We start from the raw sequence: 17,717 nt of genomic DNA, 5'->3' as shown, positions 1-17,717 counted from the left end.
CGCAGCCCTGCTAACACCTTGATCTTAGCCCAGGGAGACCTGAATTTTACTTCTGATCTCCCAAACGGTAACATCATTAAATGTGTGTGCCTTAAGCCGCTAAGCCTGTTGTAATTTGTTGCAGCAGCCGTGGACTGCTAATGTAGGAGGGTTGTAGAAACCAATTAACCAACTTTACATCCCGCCCCCCAATCCTCTCCTCATTTATCTGAGCTCTAACTCTGCTCTCCCTCTACCTCTGCTCTGCATGTCCATTTATTTGTGCACTGGGCCTGGAGTCCTGCTTTTGTCCCGAGCCCCTTTGACTGGGATCCTGACAATTTGCCTACCCCTTATTAGTGTGCGTTTGGAAACTACATGGTTTTCAGTGATAGCAGTGGCCATCTGGGGTACTGCTCCAACTGACCTGAGCCCGGATTCTGCAGCCAGTCTGAAGATGCCTGCTGTTCTCCGTCTTCACCCATTTGCACATCCAGCACAACCAGGACTGTAGAGGTTTCTTAGAGCTGCCATAACACATCACCACACACTGGGGGGCTTAACATAGCATGATTTATTCTCTCACAATTCTGGAGTCTACAAGTCAGAACTCAAGGTGTCAGCAGGCTTGTGCTCTCTCTGAAGGCTCCAGGAGTGGATCCTTCCTGGTCTCTCCCTGGTTTCTGGCGGTTTCTGGCACTCCTGAGCATTCCTGGGTTTGCGACAACATCCTTCCAATCTCTGCCTCATCTACACATGGCTGTCTTCCCTCTGTTTGTGTCTCCTCCTCACACAACTTTCTCCTCTTGTGTTTGACTCTCCTCCTCTTCTTCTAAGGACACCAGTCCTATTGGATTAGGGTCTGCCACAATTGAACATAACCTTCATCTTATCTTGATGCCATCTGTAAAGACACTCCTTACAAATTAAGTCCCATTCACAGGTACCAGGGGCTAGGACTTCAACACAGTATTTGGGGGAACACAATTCATTGTAAAACAAAGCTCTAGTTCTACTCATAAACTCTGCCTTCCTTCAGTCCTTCCTCTCTTCCCTCTTAATGATGATATCCTTTACTCAGATATCTAAATAGATATTACTTATAAACTATTTTCAAGAAAGTAGAGATACTACATTATAATTCCAAGGATGGTGATTTTAATTTGCATTAAATTATAGACTTACAAAGGGTGAATTTTATGGTATGGAAATTATACATCAATGAAGCTGTTTTATAAAAAGAAGTAAGTTTCATTTACAAAGCTGTTACTCATCATTATCATCATTGTCACCATTGTCATCAGGTCATCATTATCATCAATTATATATATGCCCACAAGGGTAAAAATTCAATAGTAAGAAAAGCATAAAATGAAAATTAAATTCATCAGATTATCACCGGTCACATTCCCAAGACATCATAAACTTCTGCTTTCTTTTGAAATAAATTCTGTTAAATCTGAAATAAATTTAGATTTACAGAAAAGTTGCAAATGTAGTACAGGAAGTTCTCATCTACCATTCACTCATCTATCCTAATGTTAATATCTTACATAATCATGGTACATTTGTGTAGCAGTTTGATATGGTTATGAATTCCAAAAATAGATATTGGATTATGTTTGTAACCTGGTCTATACTGGGCATGATTAAGTTATGGTTAAAGCTTTGACTGGGCTACATCATGGCAAAGGACAGAGCTGAGGGTTTTTGATGTTGGAGTTTGATGCTGAAGCCTTAAGCTGAAGCCCTGGAAAGTAAGCTCACAGAGGAAACAGAAGCAAGCCCCATGAAGAGAGGAAACCTGAGCCCAGAAAGAAGCAAGCCCTGGGAACAGAGGAACCCTGAACCCAGAGAGAAGCAAGACCCTGGAAGAGAAGAACCCAGGAAGACTGAACCCTGGCAGATATTGGCAGCCATCTTGCTCCAACATGCGAAAATAGACTTTGATGAGGGAAGTAACTTATGCTTATGGCCTGGTATCTGTAAGCTCATACCCCAAGTAAATACCCTTTATAAAAACCAACCAGGGAAACCGACTTTGGCCCAGTGGTTAGGGCGTAGGTCTACCACATGGGAGGTCCACGGTTCAAGCCCCGGGCCTCCTTGACCCGTGTGGAGCTGGCCCATGCGCAGTGCTGATGCGCGCAACGAGTGCCGTGCTACACATGGGTGTCCCCCACGTAGGGGAGCCCCACGCGCAAGGAGTGCACCCATAAGGAGAGCCGCCCAGCGCGAAGGAGGGAGCAGCCTGCCGAGGAATGGCGCCGCCCACACTTCCCGTGCTGCTGACGACAACAGAAGCGGACAAAGAAACAAGACGCAGCAAAAAGACACAGAAAACAGACAACCGGGGGAGGGGAGGGGAATTAAATAAATGAAAATAAATCTTTAAAAAAAATAAATAAAAATAAAAAAAAAATAAAAACCAACCAATTTCTGGTATTTTGCATCAGCACCCCTTTGGCTGACTAACACAATTTGCTAAAACTAAAATTTGTGCTCTTGATAATTCTGGTTATTTCTTCTATATCCCTAAATAATATGCTCATCCTTCCATTAATCTATGTATCCAATTACATAGTAGCCATTTTCTCTGTCACTGTGAAGAATAAGGAATGAACTTACATACACCCAAATACTGGACTCCAGCACTTTTCCCTCTCACCTTAATGAATATTAGTTTTACTATTATTTTTAGTATTTTCTGGTAAGTATCTTACTTTAAAGGATGCCACTAAGAAACTATCTTGTTTTCAATGAACATTATATTTTATTTCTTAAAAACTCTAAGTTTAAGAAATTGATATCCCTCCATTTCCCCCCATTCTACTCCCCTCTCTTCACAACTTAACTTTCATTCACTTATTGAATTGACACCTGCTGGTCATATACTATGTTCCAGACATTTTTCAAGGCTCTGTGCATTCAATAGTATATACATATGCAGATGAGATCTCTGTTCTCATGGAACTGAGATTCCAGAACTGAGTGAGAAAAAAATCAAATAAACCACAAGAAAAAACTTAAGTAGAGATAAGGATTATACAGGTAAAAAGACATAAATTAATAGATGACTTTTATTTTGAAAGGGGATGGCTGGTTAAATGGCCCTAAGATAGAAGATAGAGCCAACAGGACAGGCAAATCAAAAAGAGAGAATAGTAAGAGATGAGTTCAGTATGGTAGGCAGGGGTCGGACCATAATGGAAGGCATTTTGGGCCAGAGCAAAGAATTTGGGATTTATTCCAAGTGTGATGTATGGTCTTTGGGGGTTTTGAATGTGGCATAGATCTATATTAATGTAGTCTGATGCACATTTCTAGGAGCTCACTCCAGTTCCTGTATGGAGAATGGATGGCAGGGAGGGGCAGGAGTTGTAACATGGAGACTATCTGGTTCAGGTGAGAGATGGTGTTGATTGGACTGATTTGGGATATGTTTTAAAGCTACAGTTCATGGAAGTTACAGATGAATTGGGTACTAGATATGAGCCAAAGAATAAAATAAGCCCTAATAACTGACAGGGGTGGTGCTGTTTACAGAAATGGGAAAGCTCACAAGAAGCCATTTAAATGAAACTGTTGAGATATTCCATGGTCCTGTGATGAGCATGTATACTTTGAGATTTACAGCATGTATATAACTAGAGAAATTAAGTAGGCAGTAGGACATAACTATTTGGAATTCCAGGAAGGGTCAAATCTGAGCTACATAGTCTTCTCTAATCATAATTAAGTCTTCTGTGCTTTTAGGAATGATTCTAAAAATTAAAATGTTCAAAATATAGATTTTTTATTATGATTTTATAAATATTATTTATTGTGAAAATTGGTACCATGTTTAACAAGTTGGGTAGGAAATATATCCCCATAGCAGTAGTACCACTCAAAAGAGAATGTTTCAACAGTCAAAATCAAAGACATAACTTTTATAAAAACTATCAGTTGGGAAGTGGATATGGCTCAGGCAACTGAGCTCCCACCAACCACATGGGAGGCCTCTGGTTTGGTTCCCAGTGCCTCTTAAAGAAGACAGCAAGCTGATGGGTAGGCATGGCAAGCTGATGCAACAAGAGACACATGAAGAAAAACATAAGAGACACAACTAAGCAGGGAGCAGAGGTTCCAGGAGCCTCCTAAAAATGACAAGCAAGAAAACGAACTGACACAATGGGCAGGCATAGCAAGCGGACACAACAAGATGGTGCAACAAGAGACACAAGAAGAAAAAACATAATGAGAGACACAGCAAAGCAGGGAACAGAGGTGGCTCAAGCAATTAAGCACCTCCTTCCCATATTTAAGGTCCCAGGTTTGGATCCTAGTGCATCCTAAAAGAGATGGTACACAGCAAGTGCAAACAATGAGGAGGTGAGGAAAAATAAACAAACAAAATAAATCTTCAAAAAAACTCCATGAATTGGCCAATTATGCCACATAATTCATATTTTCAATTTCTTTGTACTTTTGTCATTGTATTCTGGGAGATTTCCTTAACTTTATATATTTCCACACTTCTAGTGATTATTTTTAAGTTCCAGTAATCACTTTTACTTTTCAAAGACTATATTCTGTTCTCTGCCCACTTTTTATAGCAGTTTTTCTTCTTTCAAATCCTTCTGAATTCTCTAGTTTGAAATGTTTGAAGTTACCACTTATGGTCTAAATTATATCTATTTATTCTGGAGTCAATGTCTGTTTGTTCATCTCAGGCCTTCAAGTGTGTGCTATTAATTTTCCTTAGCTGTCTGCTGAACTTTGGCCATCTAGTCGTTTTGGAGAATGGATTATTACTGGATGCTTACAGTGTATATTGGGTAAAGAGCCCAATGCAAGGTTACTTCCTTACCCAAAGTCTGTTGCCACGTATCAAAGCAAGATGGAAGACAATATCTGCAAAGGTTCAGCCTTCCTCTTCCCTCTTAAAGCTCTGTGGTCCCAGTTTCTTCTAATCTCACCTATAGACTGGCATAGGACTCGTTTCTCTCCCCAGGGCTCATTTCTTTCTGGGCTCAGCTGCTCTGTTCTCCTTACAAGGTCAGTTGTAGACTATCAGGCTCATCTCTCTTCCTGGGGCCTCTAAGTGTCTAATGAGCTGTCTCTCTCCCTCTGTGTTCTCCTGTGTGTCTACTTCTGTGTGAGAGCCTGTTTCTCAGCCCACCAAGGGGGTGGGCACTCAATGCTGAATTGCACTGTGATTGAATCAAAGCTTTAATCTTAACATAATTTAATCAGACATCTCAGCTGACTATAATACAATCAAAGGGTTATCATGCCCAGAGGAACAACCAGTTTACAAACATAATCTATATTTCTTTTTGGAATTCATAAATAATATCAAATTGCCATACTAACTATCTTTCTTTAGCCCTGACTCTCTCCCAGTCTCCTTTCTACCCCCATTGGGGGGCCCCAATATATAATACAACTGAATTTATAGGCATTGGTTTTTATACCTTTAGGGGAGCATTTCTTAAATTCCTAGCCCCCTGAGAAGCCTTAGGACAAGGCAAAAGGAATTCAGTGGCCAAACAAGTTTGGGAATTGTCACATAGATTTTAATGAGAAATTATTATCTAAATTACATGTATTAAAGTCTATCCTTAAGAAAAAAATGCATCTGTGTACAAAAATTTATATACAATGATGTTCATTATAATATTTATGACAACTAAATTCTATCAGGTGAATACCTGAACATGCTTCATCTATTCTATTGTATAAACAGATTCTATAATTTGCTCTGGATTGCAGAGATAGAAAGTAGGGGGTGAGGATCGGAGCCCCTGCTGTCTGAATGTGATCTCTGCTCTTATCCTTCTGGAAGTGGCTATAGATCCCCTTATTCTGTGATTATTAGGGAACTCCCAGATTTGATAGTTTCACTGAACTAGCCAGAAGGACTACTATTGATATTTGAGACCAGATAGTTTTTGTTGTAGAGAGCTGTCCCGTGCATTGTAGGATGTTTTGCAGCATCCCTGGTCACTAGATACTAAATATCAGTACCAGCCCCCAAATTGTAATAACCAAAAATGTCTTCAGATATTGTCAAATACCCCCAGAGTGGCAAAATTTGCCCCCAGTTGAGAATCACTGCACTAACAAATAAGCTTTATGAGGGGAGGGACAAAGGATTCTATTATATGTGTCTGGAAAGTGCTGGAATTTGTCTGAGAAATATTTTTCAATAAAAAGGTTTTTCCAATATTGAAAGTGGTTGTTATCAAAAATTATGAGTTGAAAGCACAGGTGAACTGTTATTAAAGCAGGACCTCATTGAATAAGAAAATGTTTACAAATTTTCTAAAGCAAAATCATTGGACCCACTGTTGCCTGTACCCAAATCATGACAGAGACATTTAATTCAGTCTCCCCATTCTATACCTTTTACATCATCTTATATCTGCCTTCTGCCCTCTTTCCCTCCTTCTGATTGAACAGGCATTGTTGAATTATACTTTCAGATATATTTACATTTAAAAATTCTGTAATTATGAAATGTGACTGTTTCTTAATAAAATAATATCAGACTTCAAAGGAGAGAAAAATTTTCAAACTCCTTAGAAATTATCTTGTGAAAGTATGTAGCTTGATTCTTACATGAGTTGAGGTTAAGGACACCTTCAGAGATCTTACGAGACCTTGAAATTTGGAAGAGTGAGAAGAAAAAATGAGTAATTGATGGGGGTGGGGAGCGGATGGTATCAAGTAGTTGGTTTCTCCCCCTCTCCACAGGGAACCAGTTTAAACGTAGTATTGAGGGATTATCTCTAAATGCCCCAGTTGCTGAATTTGGAAGGTTTTAAATCAGATGAAATCACCTCCCATCTCCCCCCACCCCGGTCAGTCCCCCTCCCCCTCATCCCCTTCCCTCACAGTACAGGGTATAGATGATTGGCCTTACCAGAGGCTGCTCCAGATCCCATTGAGAAAATGACTCACAAATCTAAGCTACTGCAACCTCACCTCTTCCTGCCACCTGACAGAGGTATGTACACTCCCTAAACTTTCTGGCTGCTCTCTGAGTATGCTTGCAGTATGAGGAAAGAGCAGCTACTAGCGAGGTGCTTCAGACCTTCATTCTACCTGCAGTCCACCTCAAGTTTAAGTTGCATTCTTTGTATAATCAGAATCATGGCTTGTTTTGTTTATTTTTGTTTGTGTTTCTTCTGCTCTGCTTTGCCTTAACATATGAGGAATTACAGATTCTGGGAATTAGTTTAAAAAAAAAAAAAGATGTGTTGGTGTCAATTCCTTGATGGGAAGATGCACCGGGGCTTCATAGATATATGGATGGTGGTTCCTGGCATTACAGGCTCTTCCAGCATAACTATGTGAACTGTGAGTTTCCTGTGCTTTTTGCAAATATAATATTTAAGAATCCGTGGTTATCATGCAACAGATTTGATATTGTGGCTTCTTTGATAGGTTCTGAAATTTTTTCTTGGATTGAACCTTACATTTGCTCCAGATTCAGGAATTTTGAGTAGTTCCTTAAAAACCTTGTTACCTCCTGTCATCATGTCAAGAGTATGTCATAGTAAGAAGATAAGTATGTGGCAAGTGAAATTGCTTGTGAGAAAAATAAACCACTATTTGGTTAAGCAACTTCAGCCTGACTTCTATTACAAGCATCTAAACAACATCTTAACACATGTAGATTGAAAATTGGGACTAGGATGCTACAAGTCACGAAATGTATCATTGGACAGATTTCTAGAAGTAGAGCTGAGTGAGATGGGGAAATTGCACCCATTGTCACTGGAAATTTGCCAATCCTTCTAATGGGGCAAAAACTACTTAATATAAGCTATTATCTTCTGAACTTTGGAAATCAAACCCACATACCTGATGTTATAGTTATAGGAGAAATGATAGGAAATATGCAGAATTTTGGCATTTGCAGAGATGAATCAAATTGAAACTAGGATGTTCACAATTATTAGAGTCACATAATCTAGACCTTTTCAGGGTTGAGAAAAACAACTGTTTATGTTCTCCAAAGTTAAGCAATTACAATGGATACAGCAAAGTTGTAGCCTTAGGTGCCAGACAAATAAGGGACAATGAGCAGGCAAAGAGTATAGCTTCCTAGCCAAGACTATTTTAAATTATTTTAAGCAGTTGCAGATAATCTAAGGTTTAGGGGAAGGACAGAACACATGGACTAAGAGGTAGAAGATGAGAAACCCTAGGTAAAGTCTCAGCAAGATCTTTGACTATGGTTATTGTGGTATTTTGAGGTTTAATGGACCCCAGAAAGATCATGTTCTTAAAGCTAATCCATTCCTGTGGGTATGGACCTATTGTGGGTAGGAATTTTTGATTAGGTTTCTTCAATTAGGGCCATTTGATGAGGTTATTTCAGTAAGGCCTGGCTCAGAGAGGGCCTTAATCTTCCACTAGAATTATTTATAAAAGGAATAAACATGGCAAAAAACACACAGAAGCTAAGAGAGAACGCCACAATGCAAGAAGCTGTGAGCAACAAAGCCTGGAAGAGAAGGCTGAGATCAGCAAATGCTGCCATATTCCCAGGATGGTAGGCAGCCGGTCTTTGGGGAAAGAGCACTGCCTGACGATGCCTTGATTTGGACACTTTCACGGCCTCAAAATTATAAGCTTGTAAGCAAATAAATTCTGTAAAAGTCAACTCATTTCTGGTAATTGCATTTTCTTTTCTCTATTTTTTTTTTAATGTTACATTCAAAAAATATAAGAGGTCCCCTTATACCCCCCACCCCCTTCACCCCACTCCTCCCACATCAACAATCTCTTTCATCATTGTGGCACATTCACTGCATTTGGTGAATACATTTTGGAACACTGCTGCACCACATGGATAATGGCTTACACTGTAGTTTGCACTCTCCCCCAGTCCACCCAGTAGGCCATGGCAGGACATACAATGTCCAGCATCTGTCCCTACAGTACTGGTAATTGCATTTTGGCATCGTAGCAAACTAGAACAGCTACTATACATGAGATTGACTAGAAGTTAATAGAAGGCATGCCTACTAAGTTTCTGAGGGAATAATATTGTCAAAGAAGCTCCACACCTAGCATGGCCAACAATAGCCTTTGTTCATATCTGGGACTATCTCCCCCACATCACCTCTCTCTCCTGTACCCTTAGGTTCACACTGAAAGGAAGCAGACTGTGAATGCTGGGCTTCCCTTAGGAAGGGCATCAACCCAAACATGCATGTCAGACAGAGATAATCCCTTCAGAAGGCAAGACTCATAAACATTTAAAACAAAGTACAGGGGAGCTGTTCCCTAAGAGCTGCCATATTGGCCAATCAAACAAGTGACTGGACAGTCAGAGCAGTGAGTCTTGGCTGTCCCCATCTAACAAGAGTTGATATTTGCTGCTGATTACTGACTGCTGTGTAATTCATATTCTCTTTTTTCCTGTGTGATAGGTTTTATTATGGTTGTCCTATTCCTTTTTCCTTAGTATATAAGAAATGGTGTGGTTTATGTGACTCAGAAATTGTGGAACCTGTGAGTAGAGTCAGCTGGCCCTAATGGAAAGTAGTCTACAGGATCCTGAATTTTGAGTTCAGTATGGCAACTGGATGAGATTTTGAGTTTGTCTCCACTGGGGATTGAGAACGTGTGCTGCTCCATATATGGGAAGAAGCATATGTGTGCATGTTGAATAGCCAAAGAGGTGGAATGTGGTAGACACTGTTAGCTGTACTTTTCTCATTTCCTTACTAAAATATTATCTACTAGAGTTCTTATTGACACATAACTGTCAGCCAAGGTACTTTTATGACTTAGTCAACTTTGTGTCCTTTTTTCAACTCATCTTACATATACATATACAAAAAATCGTTATTTAACAGGTTTATTGAGATATAATTCTCTTATCATACAGTTCACCAATTTAAAGTGTAAAAGTCTATGATTTTTAGCAAAGACGCAGATATTTACAACCATTGCCACATTCAATTTATTTTCAAACTCTATACCCTTTATTTTCACCCACCCACAATGACACACCCAGGCCTAACAACCACTAATCTACTTTCTCACTGGACTTCCCTGTTCTGGATTTTCATATTAATGGAACCATATAATATATGGTCTTTTGTGACTTGGGTCCTTTCACTTATAGTGTTTTCAAGTTTCATCCATTTTGTAGCATATATCAATACTTCATTCTTTTTATGACGGATTAGTATACCATTGTGTAGATATTTCATAATTTGTTTATCCACTCATTGGGTCAATATCGGAGCCCAAATTCCACAGGGTCCTCGCCATCTCTGGAGCCCAACACCCTACAACTGGATTGACGTTTACCACCACCAGAGGAGTGGCAGCAGTGTAATAGCATCTAAGTATTGCTTAGATATTGCACATGGTGAAGAAAGAACTTGTGAACCCCAATATTATTCAATCTTTGGTTTCCTCTGTTACCTGATGTTCAAAAGTTTCCACTTATTTTTTTAAAAGAATTTTAAAAGTTGCCAAAGAAAGTGCTACCCTACAACTTGACATACCCTAACACATTGTTGTGATACATTATTTATGAGACTTAAGGGAAAAGTGATGATATAGGAACCAAATGTCCTCTGAAACTTACCATCATTCATTCTTTTATTCATTCCATAAATATTTATTGAATATTAACTATGCAATATCAAGCAATTTTTAGGCAACTAGCAACTATTGTTTGATGCAATGCTGGGTGTTCTGAAACAATGAATTACAAATGAATTAAGCTCCCTCCAACAGGTGTGACCAAGGAAGAAAATGTGTAGTAAAATAAAAAGTGAGAATTTTCAATTCTATTTAAGATCTCGTACATTTTAATTTAAATTTCAAATAATTTTATTCTATTTTTAAATGTAGAAAACGTATTAGTATAAATATATGTAATATCTATACAAATTTAATATATATGCTAATTTTATTTTTTTTTAATTGATGGGGAATATGATAAAAAATTTTGGAAAGCACTTATTTACAGATTTCTGAAGTATGAGTTGAGATCATTTTCTATATACTCATACTAATACTAATACCAATTATAATTTACTGAGGATTTAAATATTTGCATCATTGTTTTTGAGAAGAAATATAAGTGATCCTTGTACAAATAAGTTTAAAATTTTGCATATTATGAATGAAGGAAGCCATTCCTATAAAGTTTAAATAATTTTTATTTAAGAATAAATTGTTCCTTCAGTGGCAGGTGTCAGGGTCATTTGTGTTATACTGTTGGGGAGAATGCAAGGGACAGGCATAGGTTACCATGATGTGTTGAAGCCCCTGAAATCTTCACTTAAGCCCTTTTGATCATTTCAAACCACTCTTCTGAACTGTATCTGCCATAAGAAGCGGGAACCTAAAAATCATATACTATGAGCTCATGGTCTAAAAGCAAGTCTCTAAATCATAATCTAGGAACTCATGGTCTAAAAGCAAATCTCTAAATTTCTGACACCCATTTTTCCTCTCTTGAATCATACTTCATTTTGTGGATTACTTCAAGAAATTGTGAGCAGATCAGGTCTGCTTACCCATCTCCCCATATAATAATTCTATCTAATCAACAAACATAGAAGATAGAAATAGAATATGAAATAACAACTGTGAAGTTTTTTTGCAGAGACACCTATACCCTACCTCAATTCTCCTTAAAATCCTTATCAGGTTTTAGGTCTTGGTTTAAATAGCACCTCCTCTGAAAATTTTTCCCGACCTCCTGAGCTAAGGTTGAAAGATTTTTCCTTCTTTTGTGCTCCCACACCTCCCAACATTTTGTTCACCATAGCTCATACAGCACTGTGTATAGCTGCCCATTTGCTTGCCTGATACCTTCTCTGTTGGTTGTAGAGCTCAGAGATAGGTTATTGTTCACTGGTAATATCCTCAATGTTTCTATGGTTCTTTACTTAAAGGATAAACACAAGAAATTCACAAAATACAATAAATAAAAACACATGAATGGATGAAGAAATAGCAAGTTGTCAAATTGACCAATAGATTAAAAGGAGCCAAATTAAACCTGGCACAGGTAATCAGCAAAGGAAGGGTGCCAGAAACATGAGAAAATTCTTCCAGACTTACAACCTGAAAATCTAGAAAGAAGATATGAATTTCAGCATACATATAAGTGGTGGATTCATTTGGCTTTGATAATAACTAGTCATTTATAGAAAGTCCAAACAAAAATGCCTTGCTAGAGATCTGAAAAGACAGCTGAATGCTGATCTGAGGTCATCCAGTTTCACATGAACCATCCTGTAATTTTGGTTCACAGTATCTCATCTCTTGTGCTGTGTGTATTTAATTCAAACATGAAGATCCCAAGACAGGCTGGGGGAAAACAATCAGAATTTGACACCTTTCTCCTTGAAACTATAAATCATCCATGGTTCAATGGACGCTCTAGCCACAATGTGTACCTTGTCCTCCCTTTCTCTCAATCCCCCAATGGTTATAGGCATCATTTCCAGTAAGAAAGTTTCCCCTGGAACTTTTCAAATCTTGGTTCTACTTCAGAATGACCAAGCGTGCTCAAGTGCTTGAGGAAAAACAGAAAGGACAGTGTCCCAAATTGCAGGTGCTGACAAAGAGATAGCAGAAGCATAAAGAAGCCTAAGACTAATAGTCGATAATGAAATATTTTTGAAACCCTCCCCCTCCATTCATCTAGTGATTTAACAAAACTGTGAAAGGATTGTAGCAACAGTAATTTTATAAATGTGCTTATGATTTATTTTTTGTTTTTTTTTACAATCCTTGTCCTTCCTAGGTCCCTCCATTTTTATTTATTTATTTATTTTTAAGTTTTAAGAAGCTGGGCCAATGGTTTCAATGGGAAACAGTGTCAGTTCTCATTATGCTTAAATTGCTCATCATTATCATGGTTCTTAATAGAGTTTAAACTACTAGCCATTGACAATCTCTGTGCTTAGACTGCTTTTATAAGGACACAGTCATTTCTGTGTGGTTGAGAGCCCTGGAGATCCTCTAGTGACTAATACAAAAGGCACGATAACATAACTCCACACGGTGGGTCTCCAATAGAGACAAATGCCTCTGACCACACGGGGCATAGTGATGGGATTTTCTTTAACCCTGGGTGCAAATATAGACTTTCACAAAATATAGAGATCCTAGGGCCTCGCTAAATGCACAGAGACACTAATCAAATTAATGGACTAAAAGCAAAAGTGCTTAACCATTAAATTAGAAAAACTTGGTGAAGCAAAACTGGAACTGTTTAACACGGGATAGAAAAAACAAAACATGAGAATTTCTAATCACTTTGGAGAAAGAAATGACAAGCACTGGACATATATATGTATTTGTTAGTGAAAGGATGGACTTGGGTGGAAAACATAGGAAACAAATGAATTATCACCCAGGTGATATTGTGTTGTGTGATCTAAGCAATGCGATCATCATTTTAACTAAGCGAAGGCTGTGGTGAGGACTGGGTCTGAAGCTGAGTGGGAATACAGCAGAGTAACTCTATTGAATAGAGTATTCAAAAGGGCTAAAAAAATTTAAAAACCTGGATTCTGGACCTCACAATGACATTTCCTAACTTGGAATCATTGTGTCCTTGTGAAAGTTCTTCAGTGGATGCTATGTTATATCTTTTCCATTGTATGTGTTAGAAACTTCATTAAGTGATATACGGTCATGCTCTCATTTAATCCATACTGCATTCCAATGACATGCGTACCATAGGGCAAGCCTATCTTATACTGAATTAGATTCTAAAATCTAAGTATAAAAACTAAATATATTAAGATAACTATAAAATCCCTAGAGATGAAAGGGATGGTTGGATAATTCTAGAATCCCTGCCTTCCTAGAGTTTTCTTCTTTCTTAGCATTAAGTCCCAAGACTTTAACACACATAATTTAAACATGCAAAAATTTACATAGTGAAATCCCAGGAAAAGAATAAAAGAACTTAGTAGAATCTCAGGATAAAGTTGTGTTGCAGAAGTATACCATTAAATGCACCACAGGATGCAACCTCTCCTGCGTTTTACATTTGAAGAAATTCAGACTAGAAACAATAATTACATTTACCAAGGTCAAGTAGGCAGTAAGTGCTGGAGCTGTGATCTCAGCCACTCGGTTGATATCACCACTGTGCAATTCACGAGGCCAGTGGAGGTAGCATTGTGTGCACACTTCAAATAGAATCAAGTAATTTGCTTTGTTAGCAAAGAGTCTAGAATTAGAAAAGAGTCAAAATATTTGTAAAACAGATAATACTTACATATGTTTAAGCTAAAACATAAATAGAGATGAAGGAACACTGGCAAATTCATCAATTCTCTAGACCCTTGAATGAGAAGGATAATTTTTGTGGACTTATATAGAAACCTATGCTTTAATGAATAAGTGAAAAATGGTAATGAATTCCAAATAACAGCTTTATTGTGTGTTTGTTTGCTTTTTTTTCCCTTTCTTTTTATTAAATTTTATTTTTAAAGAAGCTTTAGATTACATAAATCTTACACCAAAAATATAGGGGAAAAATATATAGGGGATTTCTATGTACACCAAGCCCTCTCTCTCACACTTTCCCCCATTAACAACATCTTTCATTAGTGTGGTCTTTTTGTTACAAGTGATGAACACATATTGAAACATTGCTACTAATCATGGTCTATAGTTTACATTATAATTTATACTTTGGCCTGCACAATTTTATAGATTTTGACAAAATGTATAATGGCCTGTATCTGTCATTGCAGTGTCATGGAAGACAATTCCAATGTTCCAAAAATGCTCCATGTTACATCTGTTCTTCCCTCTGCCTCTCCTCAGAACCTCTAGTGGCCACTGTCTTTATTTCAATGTTACAAGTTCTTCCATTGCTAAAAAAAGATTAAGTCTGCTTGAGTCCATAATTGCATCTGCCTTTTATGTTTGTTCATTTCTCAAACTCGAGGATTTGGGGATGATGATGCCTACTCTCCTTCTGCTTGAGAGGGGGCTTAGATCCCATGGGGCAGATGGATGGAGCTGTCCAATTGCTGCTGTAGATACTCTGTTTTTTGGGATGGGCATTGTCCATTATCATTTTGTTAGTTGTCCAGAGAAAATCCAATGAACTAGAGAGCAGGTGTTGCAATTCTGCTGAGATTCAGGGCTCAACCAGCCTATGAACAGAATGAAGATTTAAGTCTCTGGGACATATATTTAATGAGCATCGTGTTAATTTTAGGTTCAAATAAAAGGTGCAGAAGAGCCATGTGAAGGGATATTATAAGTGAGTCTAACTCTGTTACAATGAGGAGTATATATTCCAAAGTAAAGTGTTGTGAGAAACTGCCTTACCTGTTCCTTATTGTAACTGTTACAACTGTTCTATTGTAGATGTTACAGTGGTTAGATGTTGCAGGTGTTCCCTATTGTTGTAGATGATGTTGCAGTTCTAATAGCAAACAGCTGTTTGGTAGTTTCCAATAAATATGAGGTGGAAACTAGGGTCAAGGCTCTTGATTCCAGAAGCTAGGTACTCCTCTGGTCCTATCTTTATCTCTTCTCTTATGTCTTTCTCTCTGTCCTTTATTTTGTAAAGTTCTGTGTCACCTTCCCTTCAAGCCAACCTATCGCTGAGCTGATTGCAGCAACTGGCGCCCAACATGGGGCATGAAGGAAAGAAAGCTCACAGCAGTCAAGGCAACTGACACAATGCTGAATTCCTGAGGTTGTCTGCTCTGCCTATAGTGTCTAGATGTCTCTAGAGCCATCAGGTGCCCCAATGTTTGAGGCACTGTTTACTGTGGCCACTAATGAGATCCTGCTGAGACATGCATATACATAACCTCTGGAATGATCTCCCGACTCACTTTGAAATCTCTTAGTCATAAAAGCTCATTTGTATATAATATTTCCCCCTTTTGGTCAAGTTCTTTTTCTAAAGGCATCACTAGTTAGTGTTTGGTAATAATCCCTCAGTGCCAGAGAGGCTCATCCCCAGGAGTTATGTCCCATGTTGGGGGGAAGATGGTAAGTTTATATGTTGAATTTGGCTTAGGACAGGCCACATTTGAGCATCAGGGAGGCTTTCAGGAGGTAATTCTAGGCAATATACAATACTACGCTGTTTCAATTTCATAAGAACAAGGTTGATAAGTACAACCATCAATATCAAGGGCCTAGTGTAATGATCTATCCTCCTTCACTAGGCACTGCCCATGTACTCAGGGGATTCATGCCATTTTAGTAGAGAATGTAGCAGGATTTCCCAGGATGGGAATGCAATATTCTTTCAATTATTATGTAGGTCTCCACCCTCTGAGAAAATGCCCCATGACCACTTGAATATATTCATATGCCATAGAGGTATGCCCCAGGAACACCCCTCCCCACACATTCCCCATCACTGACACCTTGCATCAGTGATTCTCCACTGCTACAACTGTAATGCTTCTGTGATCCAAAACCTCCCTCAAAAAAAGCAAGAAAAAAAAACAAATAAGAAAAATAATACAAAAATTAAAAATACAAAACAATTCTTTTTCATTGTCTCATCACAAGATCTGCTATCTTATATGTATAGTGACAATTTCTTCCATATGTTCCCCCAGTGTCTTACTTTTTTTATCTTCAAAGAAGCTTTAGGTTAAAAAGAAGTCACATAGAAAATAGAGGAGATTCTCATATACCCCACGCCCTTCCCTGCTCCCACTCTCCCCTATTAATAACATTTTGCCTATGTATGCTATATACCAGCTCTTAAACATGCTATAACTGTAAAGTATTTGTGAAACAGATTTTGATTCAACAACAGATTTCAATAAAATGTGCAGAATTTGGTACTAAAGAAACTGACATATAAATCCTCAATAGACAGTTACACATCTTCTCTGCCAAGCCAAAATATTTTTTTGCTCCAGGTGGAAATTGGTTTCACCTTACTGAAAAATCCAGAGTGGAACCAGCAGCATGAGTCAGCAAGTTTGTAGGTCACTTGACCAAGCTGGAGCACACCAACTTCCCCAGAGCTGGGGCAGATTTGCCTCCTGATATGTCTCCTTGCACACTGACTTTGGTATTCAGCTCCTTTTTACTGGTACAACCCACACCTATCTCATTAACAGAGAGAGCACAGGGCCAACTGTCGGGCCCATTCTTCTCTTTGTCTTTATTCCTACTTGACTCCAGCATGAAGCTCTCCAGGAGTCAGTGTATCAGTTATCTGGAAATGATCAGTACATTTTTTTTTTAATAATATATTTATTTATTTTTAAAATATACAAAAATCACACTACATGTTACATTAAAAATATATAGGGGATTCCCATATGCCCACTCCCCACACTCCTCACTCCTCCCACATCAACAACTTCTTTCATTAGTGTGGTACATTCATTGCAATTGATGAACACATTTTGGAGCATGGCTATACAACATGGATTATAGTTTACATTGTAGTTAACACTCTTTCTCAGTCTATTAGGTTGGTTATGGCAGGATATATAATGGCCTGTATCTGTCTTTGCAATGTCATTCAGGACAGTTCCAAGTCCTGAAAATACTCCCATATTACACCTATTTTTCCTTCTCCCTGTCTTCAGCATCTCCAGTGTCCATTGTCTCCACATCAGTGATATAATTTCTTCCATTGCTAGAATCACAATAAGTCTAAACTAGAATACCAGTAAGTCCAGTTTAATCCATATTTTATTTCCCAATCCTGAGGACTCTGGGATGGTGATGCCCACTCCACCTCT

This window comes from Dasypus novemcinctus, chromosome 7 (assembly GCF_030445035.2).
Source record: "Dasypus novemcinctus isolate mDasNov1 chromosome 7, mDasNov1.1.hap2, whole genome shotgun sequence".
In the NCBI taxonomy this organism is placed as follows: domain Eukaryota; kingdom Metazoa; phylum Chordata; class Mammalia; order Cingulata; family Dasypodidae; genus Dasypus; species Dasypus novemcinctus.
Note: the sequence above shows the minus strand (reverse complement) of the source record.